This window comes from Sus scrofa, chromosome 15 (assembly GCF_054392235.1).
Source record: "Sus scrofa isolate SSC_HxYL_T2T_F1_AM1 chromosome 15, Sscrofa_HxYL_maternal_Yorkshire_Landrace_v2.0, whole genome shotgun sequence".
NCBI classification, from domain to species: Eukaryota; Metazoa; Chordata; class Mammalia; order Artiodactyla; family Suidae; genus Sus; species Sus scrofa.
In genome coordinates this window covers 128,498,571-128,516,677 of record NC_139397.1, presented here as the reverse complement: position 1 = coordinate 128,516,677, position 18,107 = coordinate 128,498,571, and the positions used below count along the sequence as shown (strand labels likewise).

The 18,107-nt window shown below is 35.1% G+C and overlaps 1 protein-coding gene across 6 annotated transcripts in view; it reads left to right on the top strand.

The window, feature by feature from the left end:
* Nucleotides 1-18,107, top strand: part of ERBB4 (erb-b2 receptor tyrosine kinase 4) — a 1,134,420-nt gene that overhangs the window by 953,839 nt on the left and 162,474 nt on the right. The gene's annotated exons all lie outside the window — the stretch shown is intronic.

The window sequence follows — 18,107 nt, the reverse complement described above, 5'->3', positions numbered from 1 at the left end:
TTCTCGGATTTTGTTGTTGTTGTTGTTGTTTTACTTTGAGTCTTGCCCAAGGTATCAGGTATAAAACACACTAGGAAGGTGGTGTGATCTTAATAGCTGGGGTGATGGGAGGAGATGGCCCTACGGTGACCTGTAAAACATTTACCCCCTTTTGGGGACTGTGGTTTTTCACACTATAGTTATAAGATCTTTACATTTTTCAGGAGGGGCTGGAATTCTGGATTTTTCTATTCTCTAAACTTAAATCTTGGCTCAAACTTTTGAGGCACTCTGGGAGCCAAATAAAGCTTTCATGTCCTTCAGCCCACCGGTGTGCAACTTTTGTTTATATATTTTAAGCTCAAAGAAACCATCTATCTATACCAGGAGTGTTTTTTTAAAGTGTTCTCCAAGGTAAATACCTCTGAGATGAGCTATAGTTCACTATGTAAACTCTTATTTATATCAAAGTATGAACTAATGTTCTATAATTCTAGAGTTCTGCTCATGTTAACATATGTATAATAAAAATGCCAAAATGTTAATTTAGTAATTTTAACCCATTTCCTTTTACAATCTAAGAATGAATAAATACATATCACCCAAAGCAGAAATTTGAGGTAATTCTAAAAATGCAAACCCAAAACATTATTTGAGGGAAAATCTCAGTTTAGTTTTGTGTACCATAAATCTCAATATATTTTCCTTATGGACCGTATATTACAATTTTGTGAATATTCCATAACAAACTCATAACTGAGAGGATTCTTTATGGTAATGAAATTTGAAATATCACTCTTCAAAAACTGATTTACTTATCTGAGAACTTCTATTATTTATAAGGTGAGCTAAATATGCAATAGAAATTCTCAAATCATCCTAGCGCTATAAATGAAAACAAAACTAAGTTTTGAATTTCTTAGCTCTTCTCTACATTTCCTGCAGTCTTCTCCATAATTTAAGTTTTGTCCTTAGGGATTCATGGCATTAATATATCATTTATGCAAGACTGTACATTCTAATAATAGAAACTACTTTGAGTTCCCTGAATAATCACACTCTTTTAAACCTTTCTGCCTTTGTAAATGACATTCCCTCTGCTTAGAAATCTTTTCTCATGGCTTCTTGATTCATATAACATGATCTTTTTCATCCTCTTATGAAGCCATCCTTAGTCAACTTCTTTTCTCTCTAAACAAAAGTAACTTTTTTTCTCTACTGTACAGGTTTGGTCACTGGTATATTGAACATATTTGCACTATTTAAATGTTATACCATGTGTTTATATGACTCTGACTGTATGGCAGATTTATTTAGTTATTAATCCTTGAATAAATAGGTGTGGACACCTACTATGTGCCAGATACTATGCCGACTGAAGTGTCTCTGTATACCTTAATGGTAGGAGCAAACATTCAACAAATAAAACAATGAAGTTTAGGGTTAAACACTTTGGTTAAGATTTTAAAGCAAAATAATTATAGGGGAGACTTAAGGGCAATCCCAGTGAGTCTTAAGAAAGACTTAAGCTGTTGCCTGAGCAGGAGAAAGCCTAGGGATTGAACATAGTTGTAGGGAAAAAAATCAAGAGTTCAGTTCCAGACATGGAAAATTGAAAAGTTTCCTTGAAAATAAAACTGGAATTATTAATTAGGTGGTTGAATTTGGTCAGGACTGTAGATATAGATTTAAGAGTTATAAGTATTCAAATATATCAAAAGATATGAGATTACCTAGCTATTAAGGACTTGGCCTGTTTCATATTTCTTCCCAGTACCAAAAATTGCATCTCATATATAGGTAGCTATTTAATAAATAACAAATATCTTTAACTCATAAAGAAAATTAAATAATCTACCCATTAAAAGGGAGTCCTTCCTTTATCTTTTTGGTACTTTGGGGACAGAATCAGGTAGTGGAAATGGCATTAGTGTCAGAAGGACCTATACTAGTACCCTGGTGCCCACTTTTTGGTTTTGTGAATTTGAGTAAATTACTCACCCTTTTTGGATTTTTGTTTCTTAGTGTACTAATGGGGTAATTATTACATGTTTCCTCATCTATAAAATTAATATAAGGTATCTACCTATAGTAGTCTAAAAACAATCTCCTGCCTTCAAAGATGTTATGTCCTACCTCCAGCCTCTGTGAATATATTAATTTACACATTAAGAGGGATTGTGTGGATGTGATGAAATTAAAGATCCTGATATGAGGAGCTTATCCTGGATCATTCAAGTGGGCCCAGTTTAATCTGAGAATCCACATAAGTGGGAGGCAGAAAGATGAAAGTAAGAGAGAGAAGAAATAAAATTGGGAGGAAAGCTGGAGTGATGTATGTGCCTTGAAGATGGAGAAAGGAGTCAGAAGCTTAAGAATACAGTCGATCTCTAGAAGCTAGAAAAAGTAAGGCATCAGGTTCTCGTCTAGTCTCCAAAAGGAAAGCAACCTGCCAATCCCTTGATTTTAGTCCTGTTTAGAAACTGATTTTTGACTTCTGACATGCAGAGCTGTAAGTAAATAATTTGTATTGTTTTAAGCCGCTGCATTTGTGGTACTTAGGTACAGCAGTAGAAAATTAATATACTTCCTCCTAGTGATTTACAAATATTAAATAGCATAACTCTTGTAAGGTCTCTGGGTGAGCTCCTAGAACATGGATTATTTAAAAACAATCTTCTTTTATTAGCTATAGGTGGAAAGCCCTGAAACAGAGAATTGGTTTAGAGATGTCTAGAAAATATGAGTAATTTGGTCAAGTAAACACAAGTACTTTACAAATAACAATTCCAGTAGCTTAGAGGCTTCTTAACTTCCAATTCTTACTGAGAGGTTTTATGAAAATGAGATATCATCATCATAATTACTACAATAACCGCTTTCATTTAGGCTACATCCCTTAAAACTGACAAAGCTAGGGTGGGTATGATGCTGTAAATTCACCAATTGATATTCATGTTATAACATATCTCTGGAAAGTGTAACATTTAGTAGAAGAAATAATAATTATGGCTACTAACATCAAGTACTTACTCTGTAAACCACTACTCTGTATATTTTATCCATTATTTTTCCCCATTACAAACCTATGAGGTAAGCAACATTATTATGCCCACTTCACAGGTAAATAAAATGAGTCACAGAAAATTTAAATTACATGATTGACTTCCCACAGCCAGTAAATACATAGTAGAACCTCTAATCTATGTTTATGTATATGAGGAAGAAAGGTTTTTTTTTAAACTTTTATCCATTCTTAGAATGGAAAGTTCCAAGTTTTCTTTCCATTCTTCCACTGATACCTCATTCTACAACATTTTATGTAAGAGCAACACAAATTTAAACATCAAAATGTTTGTTTCTTACTGGCAGCCATTTTCACTCTGTTTATGCAGCATTTAGAACTTGATTTAATTTGGTAAGCAGAGCAGAACATATTATTATTTAATATTTGTATAATACCATATGTCTTTCTGGTGCTTTATGAATCCAAAAATAGAAGATAATTGTGAAAATTCCTTCCTTCATAGTAGTTGCTAACAAGTAAACAGTTTTTCAACACAACTTCACAGATTCTGAAAAGTGTATGTGAGTTTACAATGAAGGAATTTCACAGCGGGTAACGCTGATAATGACTGTGTCCATGTGGATGAAGTATATTTTACACAGAAGGCATTTGCTGGGCACTTTATATCTATCGTATTATTTAATCTTCACTGAAATTCTAGCAGGTACGACCTGCTATTCCCGCAGTTTATAGATGAGGAGTATGGAGGAACTTAAGTCCTCAGAGAAGTAGGCTGAGATGTCTGGTTTCTATATCAGGTACTCTGAGACCTAAACCAGGTCTTTAAACAATTCTGCACTCATTCTCCATACATATACCTACACATCACTGCAGCTTAAAGTCACTTGTGCTGCTCCTAGATTTGAGCAGTGGTGAGGAGCATGACATTTTATCTGTAGTTGTGTCTTATCATCATGCCCATAAAAGAAAAGATTCCAGGATTTCCCTGGTAGCCTAGAAGGTTAAGGAACTGGTGGTGTCACTGCCGTGACTCAGGTTGCTGCTGTGGTGCAGTTTCGATCCCTGGCCCAAGAATGTCACGGGCATGGCCAAAAATAAATAAATAAATAAATAAATAAATAAATAAATAAATAAGATTCTATCATGAATAATACTTTTTACTTTCCCTATCATCAGCATCTATCTTAATTTTTGGAGAAAATACTAGATATTTATTTAATTATGGGGGGATTCCTTAAATTGATGTTTTACTTACAAAATAATATGAGAAAGCAAATTCAGAACTGTTTTTTGAGTTATGCCGTATTGATACTTATCCCAAATGATACTATAAATTAAGAATTTTTTTCTCTATCTGCATCTTTTTTAAAATGTTATCTTATTTTTATTAAAGTATAGTTGTTTTACAGTGTTATTTCTGCTGTACAGCGTAGTAACTGAGTCATATATATATATATATATATATGTACACACACATTATTTTTTTTCTCATTCCATGTTCCATCCCACAAGATTTAAAATGTATAGTTTGACACCAGTTTTTGTTAAGCATACAGAACCAAACAGAATGGGTCAAAATCCCAGCTCCGTCACTTACCAGCTGCATGACCCTAGACAAGTTACTTAATCTCTCTGCCCCCTGACAATGAGGATAATAATAGTACTCATTTCATAGAGAAATCATGAGAATATAATAATATTGGTAAAGTGCTACAAATGCTGCTTAGCATAGAGTAAGAGTGTACACCATGTGTTATTTTAGATAATATCTGTGGTGAAAACAATAAGGAAAAACATATTCATAGTTAGAGCACCTTAATGATGTCATTTCAAAAATAAACTCAATTTTTAAATCTCAGATACAAAAGATGTAGCATCTATTCTCATACCACACAGCAGATCCTTAACCCACTGAGCAAGGACAGGGATCGAACCCACATCCTCATGGATATTAGTTGGGTTTGTAACCTGCTGAGCCTCAGTGAAAACTCCACACACACCCAGTTGTTTATCCTCCAAATTGCTTTTCTTGTCCATATGATATTCCCAGATGGAGTTAATGGGAATTCTATTGTGAAACCTAATTTTGTGTAACATTCAGAGGTGACTGTGCACCTTAAGTTTCTTTATACTTGATAGCAGATTGGGAGTTAGTGTGAGGAGCAAAGTGGAGACAAAAACCTCTCTCTCTCTCTCTCTCAGTTCAAAAACATAGTTCACCATGACTGGAAGGAGGGAAGATTTCTGTGTTAAGAAATAAATTTCTCAGAGTTCCCGTATGGCTCGGTGGCTAACAAATCGGAGTAGGATCCATGAGGTTTCGGGTTCGAACCCTGGCCTTGCTCAGTGGGTGAACGATCCGGCGTTGCCGTGAGCTGTGGTGTAGGTCGCAAACGCAGCTCGGATCCCGTGTTGCTGTGGCTCTGGCGTAGACAGCTCTGGTTAGACCCCTAGCATGGGAACCTCCATATGCCATGGAAGTGGCCCTAGAAAAGGCAAAAAGACAAAAAAAGAAAGAAGGAAAGAAAAGAAATTTCTCTTCTATTCACAAATGTGAAATCTTCTTTGAAGCTTAAATGTATAACATGAACAGAACCTTCATTTATTTTCCTTCTATATTCCTTTCTATAGTTCTCTAGCAGTGCTACAGAGAGTGATAGGAAACTTTAATTTCTCATTTGACTCATCCATTTTCTTCTACATGAATAAAATTAGTTTCAAATCTGAATGTCTGATATCAGTATGAACTGGGTGCTGAAATTTCTGATTTGTTTGTGGTCAAGACCAAACTCCATAAGCCCTCAGCGTTATGCACATGTATTTAATTTTAAAATAACAAATACAGTTCTGCAAAAGTGACAGAAAACTACCAACATTCTAGAAAAGATAAAATTGGCATTTATTACATTTAATAATGTGATAATTACTTCTAATATTGTTTAGAAGTTTAGAAATTGGTTTGGGGGGTATGTTTTGATGCAGAGAAATTATATATTTTATAATGGAATAGAAAAAATATATTGAAATTGGAAGCCAAAATGTTAGTGGCATAGACAAACTACAATTAATGGCATTTCATAATGTAAATTAAAACAGAGAGATTACTTTTTCCAGTCACAGCCACTTTTTGAAAGAGACAAGGATGAAAGTTAGCTTATTATGTTTCTTTTTTACTGCTATTATTTAAGTTTGACTCTATTATACCTTCTAATAAATTGTCATTAGATATTTAGAGAAATTCAGTAGCATGCATATGACTCAGTGTTATTCATAATAAATACATTCAGTGACTTTCCAAAGCTCCAGCTCTAAAATAGTTGAGGGATGAAGAACTGCATTCAGAATCAAGGACAATTCATTTGAAATTTGAATTGCAAAGGAGAACATTGGTGGTCTTTGTTTAATCAAGGACAATCCTTTTATTTACTCATTTCTAAAACATTGTTATGACGTAGAAAGTACTATTCCAAGTTCTGGGATTTTAAGAAAGAACAAGTCTCTCTATCACAGTTTTTTACATTGCACTGGGGAAGATAGACACAAAATACAAGTAAACAAAAACATTGCTTCATGGGTGAGAGATGAGGGATGGTACCACCCGGGAGTTTTTTCAAGCAGAATTTAGGAGGTAGCAGCACTGTGTTCCAATTGTAGCTCCATCACTTATCATCTGTTTGACTCAGGTAAATTCCTTACTGTCTCTAAATCTGTTTTCTTATCTATAAAATGGGCAACAGACTTCATTTTCCCTGCTCTTGTGATAGTTAAACGAGATCATGTATCAGCTTTTACATTTACTACCAAAATTTAGTGCTTAGTAGATGCTATTAAAATAGCAAGTAAAGTTATAAAACATTGTTTAACATGTATTATCATCAAAATTAATTTAGATACAACTTTTACAGAAAGATAACATAGTGTAGCATAAAAATTAAAGAACCATAGAGATATACAACCTGGGTTTAAATTTCTGAATCATAGTTATGAGAGCTACAAGAGTCATTTTCTCTTATGCCAAATGAGAATACTTGGGCCTGCATAAAAAGAACTAAATCTATGTTTATCAAGTTTGACTTAATAAATTAATAGGAACAATTGATACTATCTGAAAATTTAGACAATAGTTTCTATATAACACATATATATGTGTTTTTATTGATTTGTGTTATATTCCTTTATTCTTTTATAATTATTTATATTCCTTTAATCATTTGTAGTCACTTATTCTTGTACTCATGAATATGGCAAACTTCCATTGAGAAACTAATATAATTACAATGGCGAAAGAAAATGGATTTTAGAATTTGAAATATCTGCCTTTGAATCCCAAAACTTAGGCATTAGCTGTGAAATTTTGAACAAATTTCTTAAACTCTCTGAACTTCTTTATTTAAACATCAGAATAATAAGATTTACCACATAGGGTTATTTATTGTAACAATTAAATAAACAATAAAATGGGTCAGTATTGCAATGTGTTGCCTAACATGTAGTATTGCTCAGCAAATATTGACCTTTTTGTGTAATCACATGGAACAGTGCTCTCAAAGCTATCCATTTCACGAGGATCACTGTATGCTTCAGTATGCTTGAGTAATAAAAGGTTCACTTTATTTTTTTTTTCCAAGATAAAACACAAATGTGCCCCAGGGAAGTGTTTTTCATCATTTCTTCATATTAAATAGAGATTGATTGGGTTTGAAATACTAGATTGGAGGGATATCACATTACTTTCCTTTTTTTTTTTTTTTTTGCAAATTAAAATAATTCCAGCTTAGTGCTCACCTGTCAGAGTTGGTCAGAAATTCCACTGTAATCATGTGGTGGTAGATCCCCATAAGGATTCTTCTAGAGATTTTGGAGAATCGGATAAGGAATACACAGTGCTTGCTTAGTAAACAGGAATAGAGTCTCCATTTTTCCAACCTTCATAATTGGTACATGAAGATGATCCTTGTTCAGCTCTATGGAACCAGAGGTCTCCAATCTCTCTGTCAAGTCAGCACAGTCCTTATAGCTTCCAAATAATTTTCATCTCTCCTTTTTATTTGGCATATAAGCTAAGTGTTTATTGCTCATGAGTTTGGGTGTTCCAGGTGGCTCTGGGAGTCTTGGCTGGAATCACTCACACATTGGGGCATTGGCTGCTGTCAGTTGACCTGGACTGGGCTGACTGTGGTAACTGGAAGATCAGATTCTTCTTCATCTAACTTCTCTCTTCCATCAAGCTACCTGGAACTTGTGCCTACAAATCTTTGTCTCATATTGTTTAGTCCTCCAGAGTCTGAGGAGCAATCTAGACTGCTCCTGGGAAAGGCCTACTACTCTGTGGGTGAGAGTGAAAGTAGAGGCATAGGTTCCCTCACCACCACCAAAACACCAGTTCCAGCCCCCTCTGGAACTGCCACCAGTGATTTCCTCTTCCCTCTTTGTTTTTGGGGAACCAAAATATATTTCTCTAGGTTGCTAGGTTCAGTCTCATTTATGTTCTAGTCTCACCTCCACTTGCTGGATAGAAATAAGCCAATTTCTTAAACAACAAAATCTGTGAGAGGCTTATCTCCAGGGTGCTGTTGCCTTGGAATTACAATTTTAGGTACTGCAATATAAAAACCCTTTCAAGATGAAGAATCCAAACTAGAAACAGATTTTCCTATGTATTCTAAAGAAACAAGCAAAAAACACCAATTGCTATCAAAGTAATTTGCTGTATACAAAAGGAAAGGAAAGTAATAGAAAAATATCAGATGGAAAGGACCAGTCTAAAGTTCCTTTATGAAGGTGATGAATCTTTAAAATAATACCAGAATTTATTGAAATTTTGGCACAGCAAAGACTTCCCAAAGATAATCTAGTTCATCAATTTAAAATTTTTAAGGAGTGAAATTGCTTTGTCAAGTGGAATTTTACTTGAAAACCTAAGCAAATAAAACTGAGCCCCAGGGAACAGCAACAGAGGGCTGAGGGCTTCATGAAAAGCTGAGGGTTCCCTAGGTCCTCACAGAGACCAGCTTTAAGACCATCTGATTGTGCTGAAGATCGGGAAATTGAAGCCTGAAAAGGTGACATAATCCATTTAAGGCCACAAGTCTTAGTGACAAAGCCACAATCTGAGTTCATTTATTACCCAGTCACCCCAGCCTAGATCAACGGACAACAGCACCCGACCCTGACTCTGTAAAATGTGTGGTGTGGACTTCTCATTTATAATTTAGGTGAAATAACTGCAGTATTAGAGAGAATTTGTCTCAAAGATCATATACCTTTCATGATAAGTTTCAAGTGATCTAATGAACTATTTCCCCTTATAAAATATAAAATTTTAAATGAGAGGCAGCTAGCTTATTTTTACTTTCAAGTGCTTTTGTGTTTTCAGTTTATCTTCCAAGAGTTTTTTTTTTTGGGTTTTTTAAACCTCTTTTTTCCACCACTAGTTTTTCCTCTCCATCTTTATATATGTCTAATAACATTGCAACCTCCCAAACTGGTGATAAAGCACCTGGCTGAATTTGAATCATGTTTATCCCCTCCCTGAAACAAATTCATGTTTTTATTTATGTGCCAAATTTCATTGCCTTAAAGGAGGATGATATAAAAGAGATAGTAAGGGATAAGAGAAGATCTCTATTGTACCAGATGAAAATGAAGTTTATTGAGGCAGTTTCTAGAGCACAGGTCCCAGAATTGCACTGAAGCCTTAATTATTTCCTGGGGTTTGCATGAAATATGAAGGTCTCTCCCTTAGAGAAGTCATTTAGGTTGTTTCTTGTCTAACTTATAAAATAGCAACCTTCACTTTTGCTTTGCTTTGCCCGTGGCTTTGTTTGGCATGCTGAGCAACTCCAATTCAGCCAGGAAGTTACTAAGTTACTGCATCCTATAAATGGCAAAGATTTTTCATTCAGCTACCATACACATCCAAAAAGTAAAGGACTTAATTCTTTACTGTAGATGTATAGCTAGTACTTTTAATGTACTTTTTTTTTTTTTGACAGAAAAGTGAAAGCTTTCCAATCCAAATGGATTAAATTGTACTTTAAGTGTGTAAAGTGTTCACGATTACATCTATTAGCCATGGTTAAGTGAATGAAGTTTGGTATTGTAGCAGATTTTAGGTGCACAGTGATTGTCTCAAATGCAGAAGCAAACTAGCAGGACCTGCATATCTAGTTTACGGCTCCCCTATGGCTTTTGTTTCTAAAGCTGTAGAGGTAGATGGCTGTTATAATATTGCTGTCAGGAAGTTGTAATATATAATCATGATCTTTTAAATGTATGCATACAGTGACATTCTTCCCACAGATTTCAGGATGTTTATGGTAATTCAAAGAGTTAGGACTTGCATTTTGTTGCACAAAAGAGAAACAAAGAATGTGGAGATCAAACAATGTGATTGGAAACAGAAAAGCCGCATTGGGACTGAAGGCAACACACAGATTTACTTCCTCTACACCTGCCCAAATTCTTCTCCAGACAGGTTTATTTTTAACCTCGTGGTTTGAAATAATTATAGATTCATAGGAAGTTACAAAAAAATTGAAAGAGCATTTCCATTTGTTCCTCGCCAATTTCCCCACTGATAACATTTTCCATAAACAGTACAATATTGCAAGCAGGAATTTGCAATCCATAGAGTTTATTCAGATTTTGCCCATTTTACATAAGATTTTGGATGTGTCAATGTGTATAGTTCTATGCAATTTCATCAAATGTTGATTTATATAACCATTGCCACGGTTAAGTTATAGAAATATTTCATGACCTCATGTCATCCCTTTACAACCATACAAACCTCCTAGTTCTTTGTTTTTAAGTGTACACAACTCTAGCCATGATCTATATTGGTAATACTGAGTTAGCCATGATCTATATTGGTAATAATTACTTATTTTTTAAATTTCTTTTGAATTTACCATGTTTCCCACATTATAATACATCATAATGTATAACACTATGTGGTGTATAACACTGCTTGATCCTAGCATTGGTGATTTGATAGACTCTTACTTTAAAAGATATCTTCTATAGATTTGCACGTGCGCGCACACACACACACATGCACACACACACACACACACACTATAGTAGTGGCTATGAAGAAGAGAGACTTGGTTCTGTGTAGTTATGTGACCCAAGATGGATGCAGCAGTCAAAATGTAGTATTAGATCCTCTTACAATTACTTAGTAGAAGCATCTACACTCCTACTTCTGCACCTTCTAATTACCATACAAAAGTTTAGCAGGTCACTGGCTGCAGAAGAGAGATATCGCAATCAAACCCAGAAGGGCATGGAGCCAGAAGGGAGGCAAATTAGGTTAATAAGGAAGACAGGCTGAAAATGAATGAAAGAAAGCATTTAAGGCTTTCTGCCAATCTTCTGCACTCTGAGAATGCTCAAAAATTTAGAATATTATATTTAGTACCATAGGTGATAAAATAAAATGTACATAGATTATATAAGTGTGTGCAAACATATATATACACACACATATATGCACATATGTGTGCTTTTTTATGTATTAAATATAAGTATATTAGTAAGATGTAGACACTTACTAGTTTATTTTAAATATAGAATAGTTCTAGGTAGCCAAAATTCCAGATATCCCATTAAGTATGTATAGATGGAAAGGAGTGCAGAACAGGGAGAGTCACTTACTGTCATGATTAGAAATACTAGGCTAAACAGTATTTGTACAAAATTTCACATTTCATTATCTACATTTGATTGATTAAAGGAGCTTGTTGGCAGATGCTCATTTTTTTTTTTATCAAGCTAAGGTGAGAGTTGAACAGAATAAATGTGTAGTTGTGGAAAGAAAGGGGAGCTGAGCGGTTATGAGCACAGGAAGAGTGGCTATGGGTCAAAGATTTTAACCTTCATTAAGAATCCTTTCCTAAGCTCAGTATCTACCCTGTCACGAAGTGAACAAAGGATGAGCTTAATGACAATCATCTATCAGCTAGCCACATTTTAAGCTTCAGGAATCTGCTATTCCCAATGCTCAATGCCTTGACACTGCTGATTGTATAATTACGATACTATATCACCCACTCCTGGTGCACTTTCACTGGCAAGGACCAGAACTAGGGACTTTGATGATTATTGCCCCAAGCAAGCACATTAGCATGGATATAGTTTACTAATGGGGATGCTCTAGTAGAAATTGTGGTATAAGGTTTAAGCCAAGGATTTCATTATGAAGTCCCTCGTAGTCCCTTGTCAGATGGAGCTGAGCTTGAAAATTAAAAATATTTTATTTTTTAAGACACAATGATTCCACTGTATTTTCATTCTTTCTAGTATGTGTTAAGATTTATCAGTTATTCTGCTAAAATGAAATGGAATTTATAAAGCTTTCACAAAAATGTCTATGTTCTAAATAAAAGAATAAACCATAAGTTAATTTCTACGCAAGGTGAAAGAATTCCATAAAAATATAGCTAATATGGGTTGGAATGGCTTTTGTGAGATCAATACTGTTCTTCATCTGGTGCTGGTACTCAGATTGTGAAATATATATATCATCAAACAAAAATTTGAGTCCAATTATTTATATTTTGTTTTAAAAATTTTAGATGGCTATTTCTTTAAATCTTTGGCACATCAAGTTAGGACACAAGCCTGAAATGACTCAGTTTCTACTATTGATTGGAAGAATGTCTGACAATCCCTAAACCAAGAGTGTACAGCTAAGTGTCTTTCATGGTGGGGTTGGGAAAATTTCATGAATTCTTCCCAGTCCCTAGGATGCAATCAGTCTTGGCTGGTATGGATCAGAGCTTTTGTGGGACAGGCATTCTTGTCATAGTTTGATTTCCTATAGACCAATAAGACAGTTCATGGCAGTAACAATAATGGAAAGTAATGACCCTTATATCTCTTTAACCTAAGAATTCATAAAGCAAGTTCAATCCTGTAGTAAAACCAGCTAACACTTGCCTAGAGGCTATGCTTAACATTGGGCTAAGTCTTTGCATGATATATCTCTTTTAATCTTACCACAAACTATAAGATAGATACAATTATTTTAGATGAGTTTATATGTGTAAACTACCTTTCACGGTGCCTGGTGTATACTAGCACCCAATGACACTGGCTATTATCACTCTTGTTATTATTGTTCATATTATTTATATTTTACATGAAAACCCTGAGACTCAGAGAGGTTATGTAACTTGTCCAGACTCACATAGCTAATAAGCATAAATGTGTGATACTAGCACAGACAGATCTAAGCATTCCCACACATTGCCTCTCTCAGGACCACTGTACTGTATGCTCTAGGGACAGGGCAAGGCAATGACCTCAAATTGATAGTACTCCTGACGAATTAGTTCTGCATCTTACTTAGATAATTGAAGGAACTATTTCTTATTTCCTGTCATAATCTATAAAAGTTAAAGTCTAAAATTTATCGAAGCCATATAACTTGTACTATAATTTTGTGGAAAATGTGGGAGAGCACACATTATGGATATCAGTATAATGACTTGATTTCTTCTAGAATCATGATCTTAGTTACAGCTACTCTTGTTATTATCCTCCCATAAAATTTTTTTATTAAAACATAACTAAGTTGGATGACAGTTTATTTCATTGCCACCTTTATCCGAGAGCATACCAGTATAATCCATATGGCACTTGTGGGCTATCATTTTATCAAAATGCCTCTCTCCAGTGAGACTTTAATAGGTGGCTTCTTAGAGGACAATAGTCTCTCCATACTCTTTTTTTTTTTTTTTTTTCCTGTTACAAGTGCTGTGGTATTATTCATAGGTGCCCTCAAGGTATCTGGCCACAAATTCCTCATATTTTCATCAATCATCGAGGTAGTGGAAAACTTTTTTTTTTAACTTGTGTTCTCCAAAAGACTGGCTTGGGAAACATCATTGAAAACTTCTTTTAAATCAGATTTAAGATATTACAGCAGCACCTGCTAGAGTCTGTCAACATTTCCATTATAAACCCATATTTTCCAGGTTTATCACTTATCTGTAAAAGTTTCCTGTGGACTGTGATATAAAATACAAAATTTCACCCAAAGCAATTTTTATTATCATCACTAAAATATTGAAATCTTTTTCAAGTCATGATTATTTTTAAAAATGCCGCAGAAGTCAAACACTTTGTGGGACACCCACACATTTTAAGTCCTTTATAAAATGCAGCACTAAGCACAATTTATTTCTCATAAGAAACAAATAAACAGATAACTAGAATCTCAAGGCCTGAAGAGGAAACTTTGCGAGCCCATACGGACTTATTTCCTTATGATTTAGGGGGTAATTTGATATTTAAATTGTTAACACTACTACAATAAGCTTTCAAAAAATTGGTACCACATGGGTCTAAAAGAAATTGGATGATAGGCAAGGGAGAATTACAATGAAGATTGAACATACAACCCACAGAAATAATATTCTCACAGCTACTGATGTTGCTGCCATCTGAGATGGTGTCTTGTGCTTTGTTTTGTTCTCCCTACTGGTGAGTCTTTAAGAAAGGCTGATACATAGTTTCTAAAGTGTCAAAACATTGGATAGACTCCTAAATTCAGGAATTTTATCAGCCAAACAACCCCCACTGCAACTTAATTGAATTTCTTGTCAACAGAAATTGCTGCAATGCAACTTCTAAATTTTTCTATCCCCAAAACACATATAACACAGACAGGGAAAATATGGATTCCTTCTTCTACCAGCTTACTCTTACACATCTCTAAAAAGAGGTGTTTAACAGGAAAATACTACCTGGGCATAGTCTTCCCTGTTGGGTCTGAATGAATTTTAAAACCTCTACTTTGGGTCAGATAAGGTAAGTAAATTAGCTACACTTTATATCCTTGAAGAATTGTGGTTTCAGGACTTAAAAGGAGTCACTCCTGAGGGAGTTCTGGTCGCTAATAATTCTAAAGCACTTGAAATACATTATTGCCTATGTAAAGGGGAATCTGTATTTCAGTATAATGGAAGGAAAAAACTAGACAGAAGAAATTTTACAGCCTTGGCCACGCTTAATCTAAGCTATCAAATCATATTCCCAATTCCCTAAAGTGAGTGGAATAAAATTTAAAACACGCATTTTCAGGACTACCTCTAACTTGCCTCCTATTTTCACTGATTTATAAATGTAGTAGATAGTATTCTATGAAGGTTTATATGTATCTTAACATGAACATGACCTGGAGGATGGCAGCAGGGGTTGGGGGGAGCAGTGGTAGGTTTGCAAGTGGAATCATTAGACATTTTAAACTGGTCATAATGAAGGGAGTGTATGTGTCTACCACGGATAGGCCTAAAAGCTGAGTTTAAATTCTTTATAAATTAAAACGACAAAAGCAGATTAAAGGTGTTCGTCAAAATACACACAAATGTCAGAAGGAAGTTGCCCAAAAGATAGGGATACTTAAGATTTTTTACTGATTTTACAGGGAGGCAGGGAGAACCCTTAGGAGGCTACTTAGCAGTGTTCATGAGAGATAAACAATGATCTCAATGAAAGCAAAATCTATAGGCATTAAGAACAGGAGAACAAGGGGGCTCCTATAATTACTGGATGAAGGATGAATGATTATGTTTGGTAAAATGCTTTGCGAATTACCATACCTAAAATAAATGCCAAATATGCTGCTTACCTCTAATTTTCAGAGTTTAGCAGACTTTCAAAATAGAAAGTTCTGACAAAATTTATTTGGTCTTTCCTTCCTATAAACAGTTTTTGACTTGGTCTTCTTGGTGAACTATGTCCTTTAGCATAAAAATGCCTCTCTGGTACTCGATTTTTCTGTTTCTCTCTCTTTTTTAGAGGCATCCAGTTCAGAGCTTATTTATCTGATAATCTTAGATCTTGGCTCACATATCATATTGAGTATTTAGAAGTATAGTCACCCAAAGAGCACAAAACTTATAGCTAATCTTTGTCCCCAAAGACATGGCAGTGACGTAGAAAAGAGCTTCCATAGGTCCTATGAATCACACTTACAAGGGATGCCATCAGACTATGAGGGAAAGGAGAGGAGAATGGAAAGACTGGGATGAAGTCAGGATTCAAGAAGTGCCTTCTCTTTTCTCTTGCATTCCACAGTGTCACAGCCTGCAACCCAGAGCAAAAAGGTAGTTTCCCTTGACTGTTTTAGAGAAAGACTGTTTAGAGGAAGTCAGGAAAGACTGCTTCATTCTAATGCCCAAACAATCTGGCACTAAGGGAACCATTCTAGCAACCTGCAGGCCATGTGCTATGTTTGTCTTTCTGCCCAAGGCAGTTGCCAATTATGGGTGCTATAAAAGTAAGCTGATACCCTTCCAGAGGTGAGAGTAAAGGACTTGAAGAATGTGTTCTATGCTCCAGTTTATTTAAGAGGATAAATAAAACTACTTTCATTCCTAGGTAGGATGAAAGTAGTAAATCCAAGGAGAATTCCAGAAAATCAAAAGCATAAGCCTCTAGGTAATAGGATCAGTATCAGTATAAAAAAAAATGGACCCTCCCTCCACTATGTATCACATCTTTGGCTTTGGTTCAGTTAATGCTTCTATATTTCAGATGCCTTGTTTGTAAAACAATGATAATAGAAGTCCTAGTGAATGTTAACATAACTCACAGATCGGTTAATGTATGTGAAGAACTTAGGTTAGTCCAATGTCTCCTGAATATTCAGAGTTTAATGAAGTCTCCTACTTAGTGAGAACTTGAGGAACTTCGCAATTATACTAATAAAAATGACATATTAAATAATTAGAACAAAGGAGTGTCAAGAAGAAAAAGAGAAAATAGGTATCAGTGAAAATTAACAGTTATAAGCATCTGCACTTATTCCACTGGATAAAGGCCTGATGAAGAAGAACATTTGCCATGGACAAATAAAAAGATTCACACAACCAATTGCAAGGATGCCCCCAGCCCCAAGATGGAGCTTTGGAATTCAGTTAATCTTTGCTAAGGAAAATGGAGGCAGCTGCATGATGTGACAAGAATATTCAGTGGCAGGCTCTTTGCAAGTGTGTATAAGATAAAACTAAATCAACCCATTTTAACTACACAACACAGTGAAACAAATAATGCTATCACAATAAAGGAGCTGTATCTCCAGTATTTGGACTTTGACGTCTTGAATAAGAAATTAAAATGTAGCCTATAGAGACACAAGGGGCAGTTTGATCTCTTATTATTTTATTTTGAAAAGAAAGGACATTGGAAGTTAACAATGAACTATATAGATAGAATTCAAGAGCAGAATTTTATCTTTTTTAAGTGATATGGAAATAGCATCCTCTCCTGAGATTCAAGCAAAATAAATTTACTAGAGATTCCCATATATGATCAAAGAGGATTTAAAGAAATAGAAAAATGTCACATTACACATACTATTCACCTCAAAATAGGGAAGTGCCAGTATACCAGTTTGTTATACACAGTCACGGAGAAAAAGAGGGATAGAGTTGACCTTTTCATCTGGAAACAAATAGTTTTATATATATGAATACATATATATGTTAACCTCTCCATCCAGAAACAAACAGTAAATATATTATAATATATTGTATATATTTATATATGTAATATCTACCATGTATGGATTTAAAAGAATAACCCTGGGAGTTCCCGTCGTGGCACAGTGGTTAACGAATCCGACTAGGAACCATGAGGTCGTGGGTTCGGTCCCTGCCCTTGCTCGGTGGGTTAACGATCCGGCGTTGCCGTGAGCTGTGGTGTAGGTTGCAGACGCGGCTCGGATCCCGCGTTGCTGTGGCTCTGGCGTAGGCCGGTGGCTACAGCTCCGATTCAACCCCTAGCCTGGGAACCTCCATATGCCACGAGAGCGGCCCAAGAAATGGCAACAACAACAACAACAAACAACAACAACAACAAAAGACAAAAAGACAAAAAAATAAAAAATAAAAAATAAAATAAAAGAATAACCCTGAGTTGCTTATCTTTTGGGAGGAAAAAAAAATAATTTCTTTGGTGGTCCTATACAGGACTCAAAATCAGCTACACTATATCACCGTGCTATGACACTGGTGGTGTTGTATACTATAACACTAAATGTATCCAATTTCTCATACCTCAGTAACATAGCACTGAGAAAACAAAA